The 8,959-nt window shown below is 37.0% G+C and overlaps 1 long non-coding RNA gene across 1 annotated transcript; it reads left to right on the forward strand.

Annotated features, from left to right (window-relative positions):
- The first annotated feature begins 2,895 nt into the window (after positions 1–2,895).
- On the forward strand, positions 2,896–6,798 carry LOC140229423 (uncharacterized). Its single transcript, XR_011901301.1, has 3 exons — positions 2,896–2,950; positions 5,142–5,334; positions 6,337–6,798. It is a non-coding gene; the product is annotated as an uncharacterized lncRNA (long non-coding RNA).
- Positions 6,799–8,959: the final 2,161 nt, after the last annotated feature.

Below are 8,959 nucleotides of genomic sequence, written 5' to 3' on the forward strand. Positions count from 1 at the left end.
ATAGATATAGATTTGGCTAAATTTTGTACGTGTGCATCCCACTGAAGATGGTCGTCTATCATAACACCCAAATACTTAAAATCATGAACCTGTTCAATCTTTTTTCCATCACGAAAAATGTTCAAACTTTTGGAGCACCGTGGACTTAATAACATTACCTTAGTCTTATCTAAGTTAATACTTAATCTGTTTCTCTTGTACCATCTATATATTGAGTTCAGATCATTTTGCAACACTATCAGTATCTTTATGCGAGCAATAAATTACTACATTATCTGCGAATACATTACAGGAACATGAATATACAGATTCTGAAATATCATTAATAAATATGAGGAAAAGTATAGGTCCAAGTACATTCCCTTGTGGTACCCCTGTCGTGATACTTTTGGATGTTGAGAGATGGCCATGGCAAAAAACATTTTGACTCCTACCAGTTGAATAATCAGAAAACCATTTCAATTGTTTGCCCTTGATGCCATAACATTCCAGCGTATGCAATAATAACGTATGATCAATTGAATCAAAACACTTAGAAATATCAAGAAAACATGCAGCAACTACTTCACGATCGTTAAAAGACTCCAACCAATCATCAACAGCTCGATGGAGACAAGTGTTAGTTGAGTGATGGGGCAAGAATGCGGCTTGATCTATGTTAATCAAATCATTTTGCTGAAGATATGCCAATAACTGATCTTTAATCTGCTTTTCAAAAATTTTTGATACATGACAAGCGACAGAAATTGGTCTATAATTTGAAGGGTCATTTTCACTTCCTTTGCCCTTGTATATAGGCGTCGTTTTAGCCCTTTTCCAATCAGTGGGGACAATTCCATCAGTCAAACTCTTATTATATATAATATAAAGTGTTTCAGAAATGACAGGAGCAGCTATACATAACAACTTAGAATCAAAATTCAGAATGTCAAGGTTGCTATCATTACCAAGATTTATTAGAGAATTACGAATGCTATCAACAGAAACACAATCAAAAATAAACTCATAAATACATTCAGAATGATTCCATTGAAAAGTACTTTTACCACCATCTACTATTTGTTTACCGACATTAACAAAATATTCATTCAATTTATCAGCAGTCAATTCCATCGGAACGTTATCTTCTTTACGTTTTCTACCCGTGACTCTATTCAGTTCTCTCCAAACTCTCTTACTGTCATTTTTACATTTATCTAACATAACATTCATATACTTCTTTTTACTACTGCGTCTAAGTTTTGTAATACTGTTTCTGACTCTTTGATATTCCTTCTTAAAAAGAGGTTGAGATTCACATTTTTTCTTTAAATAATCTCTTTTATAAATCAGCTTTACAATATCTTTTGTGATCCATGGACAACATCTCTGTTTAACTCTTACATTTTTTAAAGGGGCGTGCATATCACATACTTGTAAAAATATAGTTTTCCATTTTATCCATTTTTCATTTACTCCTTCTGCCTCATCCGTGAAATCATTCATTGAAAAAACTCTCTTAAGATCATCCAAAAAGCTAATCTCATCAAACGCTTTAAAATCACGGAAGACAATTTCTTTATGTTTTCTATTAGTACTTATCCTCATGTCAACACATGTATATACATGTATAAGGTAATGATCGCTGATTGAAATCTTAGCTACATTACAGACAGTATGTTTATGAGGGAAACTGGTAAGTATATGATCTAAACACTTTGATGATTTATATGTTACCCTCGTCGGCTTGTGAACAATTTGTGTTAACAAAAACAGATTTTCAATCAAATTGATAGGATTATTACACAAATTTTCATCAAACTTATAGTCATAATTCAAATCTCCCAAAATCACATTCTCTTTATTTTCATCTGTTATTTTCTGAAGAATATCCAAAAAACAATCAAAATACAACCTATCTGCATTGGGTGGTCTATTTATACAACCAACGATTAAATTTTCCATCCTAGTTTGTAACAATTCAATCCATACAGCTTCCAGAGAATCTGAAAAGAGGTCCTGTCTTATAATAAAAGATAGCGTTTTATGAATGTATATACAAATTCCTCCACCACGTCTTTTTTCTACTCTATCTTTGCGTACAAGTACATAATCATCAATTGAAATCAAATCATCACTAATCAATTCGTGAAGCCATGTTTCAGATAAACATAATAAATCAAAGTGAATCCTGTTCAGTAATAATCGAATTTCATCAATCTTATCAACAAGACTCCTGACATTAAGATGAGCGATTTTTAAACCTTTAACACGTGATAATATAGAAGAACAGTTCGAATACTCATTTCTTGGCAAAACATTAGCAGGAGGGTTTACTGAACTTACTTCTGTGTCTTTGGCACACTCTTCGTGGCCAGCTACCTAATAGGGGCAAATTTTTGCTTTGTGACCGTATTGAGAGCAACGTCTGCATTGAAGTTGGATACCATGACGGCATGATCGCGCCCGATGATTAGGCTCACCACACAGTTCGCAGACGTTGGGATAGATTTAATCTGGATTAGTAGAAATTCCTAATATATAATTATATATACATGTCTTTCATATATATATATATATATATATATATATATATATATATATATATATATATATATACACTCTTAAAAACCCCGGGTCAGAATTCTAACCATTTTTCCCAGTCAAAAATATCTCACCCTTTCCGGGTCAATGTGACCCGGAAAGGAGTCGAGTGGACACAAGCTCTGGAGCTCCAGCACTTGAATAAATGCTTGTGACCCCGTTCGTGGTCAACGCTTTGCAGACGTTCAGGAGATGCAATTTGATTGGAGGAATCTTAGTAAAGCGCGAGCCTGATTGGTCCTTTCGCAATTCGTTCATTGGCCTAAATCCCATCAACATTCATCATGGCGACGCTGCACGATAGTGCCGTGTGTCAGGAGGCTGCTTGAAACCTTGGGTTTGGAGAGATTTGCCTCAAATTTCGAAGGTACGTAGCTATGATCTGACAATTTGATACTCTATATTCATGTTCTGATTTGACTAATCATGGAACTAGATTGAGCTTGGTTTTCTGCGGTAAACTTAATATGTTATTCATCATGCGAAGATCAATGCGATTGGGGCAAACAGTGTAGACAATGCAGTACCCGGGGTGGATCACCAGCGGCAGTGCACTGGATCAAATCGGGACGAACCGAAAAGTCATGGGTCTTATGGTTATTATCTTTTTGGGATTGGGCTGCCACTCTCACATATTTCACAAAATTCTCACGCTCATAAGTAGATGAAAATAACAGAGATATATGCCTGATGGCATATTCTAATCTCTCAAGAAAGACACTATCGTATAGAACCTACCCTGCGCCTGGATGTTGTGTTGTTGCCCAATCCACTGTGTAAACAGCAGTGTACGCACTGTAATGCAGCAGCTACTACTCTACTCTATACTACTACTACTAGTTACGTCTCATTTCACGAGCGCCGACTAAACTACGCGTGTGTACGGCAGGAGATAGCCTGGATAAGTATCGAAAGCATGGTAGGTTCTAGGTAGGACCTAGCGTCCTTCGTAGGCCTGGGCCTATTCAAAAGTTGTATTTTCTTACCGTAAATAGTAGGACAAGAGGGCCTAAAGTGTTAGAGGATAAGGCTAGATCTATTTCTGTTAGTGTTAATTATCGCCTTGGCTTGGGCTTGGCCTAGGAATACAGTAGGATCTTAGTTAGTACCAAGTAGCCTATAGGCCTAAGTTAACTGTTAGACAATATAATTCTAACATAGAATCTATTAGCTAGGTCCTACCGGTCGGTATAGCTATAAAGACCTAGTCTCTAGCTATATAGAGCTCTAACTTTAAAATTAGATCTATCTGGTTGGTTTCAGACTATAAGAACAAAGTAGGCCCTACAGTTTTAAATATAAGTCTTTTTTTTTTAAGCTAAAGCCGTAAATTTAGAGGTATTGGTAGGAGGGATAGCTAAGGATGAGGATGCAGGCACCCCTAATGTCAGTGGAAACTCTCGTGCAGAGACTTATTGGCTATAGTTGGCGATCAAATTTGTTTCGTCAGTAGGGTGCAAATTAATTCCCCCTGCTTAGTCCACTCAACAGTAGAGCCTATCTAACGTGGTTGCTGTCTGTCAAGCGCACGGTAGGCCTATCTATCCATGACTGGCTGCCAGTAGGCCTATAGTTCACCTTTTACAAGTCTGTGGTCTAATATAGTACTATAGTAGTAGTAAAAGTAGAAGTAGTAGTAGTAATGATAATAATAAGAATAATAATAGCGTTAATGATAATGATGATGATTATAGCGCACAGGTCCAGCTTAGTTTCAGTGCTCATGGCGCTTCAAGAATTCAGAGATATAGAACTAGATCTTTACATTTTTCTTGATAGATCTATGTTCAAACAAGACAACAAAGAAGACAATGACATACCCAGTACAACCAACAAACATAAAAATAAAAGAATACAGCATATACCAAATAAAGAATATTTTTCCGAACATTATGAGAGCAATTTCGGTCCTCAGTGTGATAGGAACAGTACATTTTAAGATTTGAATGTCTCTGTAGATGACAGTTGCTCTTACTGAATAGGTAACTGGTTCCACAATTTTGGTTCCATATAACGGATCAGATAAAGCACGATCACCCTGCATCAATGATTTATTCCGAGTGTAATTTCCACTTGAAAGATATGAAAAGCTCACGATGTACTTAATCTTTCTGCGTGCGAAATTTTGTACCATCGCACTCGTGTCCATTCACTTCTTGTATAATATTGGAAATGATCATTATGATGACAATGTCGATGACAACAGTTACAATAGTAATATACATTGTACTGAAATGAAATGATTCCTCACATATGCCGCTTTTGTCAGTGCTTTTATGCCATTAAATCATTTTATCTCAGATCTACAATCCATATATAACTGCCTGTCTGTTTTGATGCTATTGTGACTGGCTACGCTCAAATCAGTTACAATAGCGCACTTTTAGACAGACATGTGGATGGTCGTATCTTGTTTGAGGAGAGAATCACGACTAATTCTCATGATCAAACTCATCATATGGACAGGGAGAGAACATGAGATGCACGGCGGATTTGCAGCGTGAGATGAAAAATTGGCAATAATCATTTTCTGTTTGTTTGTATTAAAAAAACAAAAGAAATAGAGTAACGAGAAGTGACCGGCGAAGATGCCCCCGCCCTGCTGACCCACAAGCTGAACTCCTGCAGTTTGCTGAGCAAGAACAGCCTGAAGCCTCTTGGGAGCTGCTGACGATTCCTCGGGCCATCCTTGATCAATAGCACTTAGCCATCTTACTGTTGTCCACTCACCAAAGGGAATGGTCATCAAAGGTATAGACCTACTACTTTGTACGAGATTATATTGGCAAGCTGCGTACTGTTGTCCATTTACTCATAGTTTGTATTTGTTCTTTTATTGTAGGGCACTTAGAATCATTCCCTTACCAAGACCAAAAAAAAAAAAAATGGTCACTAAAACAAAGACTAGGCCTTACACTATTATAATTGTTATTACGTTATTTCACTGTAGTTCTATATCTGATATTTGCATCATAATTTCTGTCAAGTCTATTGTGAGGTTCTCCATTCATGGTCGGTGTAGGCCTATTGAAACAGTGTTCAAACATGTTTCAATCTCTCTGAACTGTCAGCTGAAAATGTGTTTCTAAAGAACAAAGAAAAGAAGGGAAGAAAGTTTCTCGTACTACTGGATGAGAAAGCACTGTACTTTTATAGTGTATGTCTGCAGTATTCCTATAATTTTAGCATTTGAAGAAAATGTCTCTCACGTTCTCTGGTGAGGAAATTTGTGAATGACATGCAGGAATATTTGATTATTGAATTATTAGCATTATATCTTTGAGTCAGGTGTGACCCAGCGAAGTCAAAGTAGCACCTGTTAAACCTTTGGCAATGTGAGTTTGAACATAATTTTATGGAAACATGACATGCATTATGTCGGACCAACTATGGGACTATATTTATGTGGGACCAAGCAATGCAATATTCAATACGAATATGCAACAACAACAACAACAACAACAACAACAACAACAAAAAACACACAATTAATGACAAAATTCATTTTCTTCTTACTGCATTCTTTTTGATCTCTGCTAAGCATGAATGTTATTGTAAAGATTTTGCATGATTCTGTGCAATTTGCTCAGAGATCACGAATTGCAGTAAACTTTGTTAGGAACGGCTTTGGGCAGGGTAGGGCGGGGCAGCATAAGGCAGGGCATTGGATTGGGAATTACATGTTACATGTAATGCCAGTTTGTCTTCTCTCCCCCCCCCCCTTTCTCTCTCTCTCTCTCTCTCTCTGTACAGGTATTGCGGTCTTAAAGACATACCAGTCCATTTTACACCAGGTGTGACATCAGACTTAGCACCAGCAAGTTCACTGAGCGGATCCTCACACTCCACTGCACAGAACTCAAAGGAAAATTCATCAATGATTTGACTTCATAATCATATAAATATCCCCATTTTAGGCTTTACGATAATTATTTTCTTTGTTGTGAATATTAATGTGTGTTTTTCATTTCTTTTTTTGATGTACATGTATACAAGTCATCGTGACAACTACCGGAAAAATTCATATAGTTACTTGAAATATGATCACAGCAGTGTTGGTATAAACTTTGAGCTTTTTAGAAATGTACTTTACTAAATAACTTCACAAACATTGACAAAATACTGCAAATAATAGTATATCAACCAAGGGCATGTCAGTTGCCTATTCATCACGTGTAATGGGAAAGTTAGTAAATCCTCACTGTTTATGAATATTGTTTTTTGTACAAAATATGTGTGTAACTTAAATGAAATTAGTGAATTGTATTAAATACAATTTTATGATGAAATAATTTCAAATACTTTGCAGTGTCATGTGAAGATGTATCGAGAGTCATGCAGCATAATGTCGCGGGGGCGATTTTGACCCCAACGGATTCGAATTCTGGATCAAACTGACCCGGAAAGGGTACAAACCACTGACACAGATTTCCGGGTCGCTGTATAGAAACGTAACCCAGAAAGGGGTTAATATATTACCAACTCTTTTCTCCGGGTCACGCTGACCCGGATGGTGTATGACCCCAACAGACCCAGTTTCCGGGTCAATTCCGGGTCAACAGATTTCCGGGTCAATTCCGGGTCAATTCCGGGTCAATTCCGGGTCAACAGATTTCCGGGTCACTGAATAGAAAGGTGACCCGGAAAAGGGTTAATGTAGTGCCGACTCTTTTCTCCGGGTCAGGCTGACCCGGACGGTGTATGACCCCAACAGACCCAGTTTCCGGGTCAGAATTGACCCGGAAAGGGTCAATTCTGACCCGGGATTTTTAAGAGTGTATATACAGCTGTATTCAACTTCTATAATAGTCCTGAAAGCACATTGTGATTACATTTGAGAAGTTTAGATGGATGCATTCCACATGTAAGTTCAGGTTCTAATGACATCCTTCATGCGGAATCTGGATGCGGACCGGATAGCCTGGCAGGGTTGTTTCTGGAGAGAGAGAAAGAGAAAAGAATGGTGTATCTGTCTTTACTTGATGAGGAAAGTGACATGGGCATTTTAATCTTTGGTGAAAACACAGTGACATATACGCTAAAGATATACGGCTACTTGATATCCTCTATATGTAGTGTTTCCTTAAAACGGTAAAGTATATTTTATACAGTAGATCCTGATTGTAGCAATCTAACCGTGAGTACGCAATGAAATATAAAATGTAGGAAACCTTCCTGATCCAAATATACAATTCTTTCCATTAAGCTTTTCATTCCATTCAGAAGAATTTCAAGGTATAGTGCTTGCCTGATAATGCAACTGGATACATTCAACACTTTCGTGCATATAATAACCCCGTGACCTTTCACATCAATACCCTCATAACTAATCAAAGTCAAATTGCTTAGAGGTTATGGTAACTTTGCCATCCAAAGGTAAATACAATACCATGGTAGCAATGCTCTGCAGTCAATAAAAATCAGGGTTTCCATGTAATTTACAATCAGCAGTAAAATCACAACAGAAACTAAAATGCTACAAGGCCCAGGTAATCATCTCTTCTGTATAAAACCAAATTTGAAGATGATCTGCTGAGTACATGTTAAGTTATTGCAAGATGAGAATAGGACAGATGTGTCACGGTGTGAATGGATGACTGCAACAACATAAAGACTCCTGCAACCATCTTTGACAGAGGCTCAAAAAAATAATAATCAGCGTTAATTCATGTGAATCTTGGTTGTTGGAGTGATTGACTACATGCATATGCAGTACTGCATTCATTTAGCAAAACATGCATTAATTTTCTACCCAATGAACGATCGAGAGTCAAACATTTGGTGAAGATGTCAAAGGGTTGACAAAATATTCCAGCCTACTTGGGGTTTACATTTTACATGCATTATTGCTTACCTCCCGTATTTTTTTCGAAATAGAGTACAGGATGCACAGATTAGAAGTTGGTAGTCAGGACATCTGTCTCTTTCTTTTTCTCTCTTGTCCGTAGTTGGCTGTGGTTTGCACGGTCCATTTTGTCCACTTTGTGCTCATTCTGGTCGAAAATACAATTAACGAAAACTTAAATAAGTTATCATTTTCATGAGTGAAACAGGATACTTATACTGCAACAAAAAACAAACACATTCATCATGAATTAGAACTAATCATCACGATCTCATGAATCCCTTTGTATCAGATTTTGGATCTTCAGGTCGCATTGATCATGTCATTGTTATTATCATCTTTGATGCTCTGAAGCCATATCTTACTGAAAATTAATTACATAGGATGGAAGTCATCTTGACACCTGTAATTCCTGTACACAAATATTTGATTGTATCATGCTCTCATTTGTATGTGGATTAGGATATGAATTCCTTGCATAAATCGGTTTGTATTTATGAGATAATATTCCTAATTTCAAGTCGTTGACAC

This window comes from Diadema setosum, chromosome 6 (assembly GCF_964275005.1).
Source record: "Diadema setosum chromosome 6, eeDiaSeto1, whole genome shotgun sequence".
Classification (NCBI taxonomy): Eukaryota; Metazoa; Echinodermata; class Echinoidea; order Diadematoida; family Diadematidae; genus Diadema; species Diadema setosum.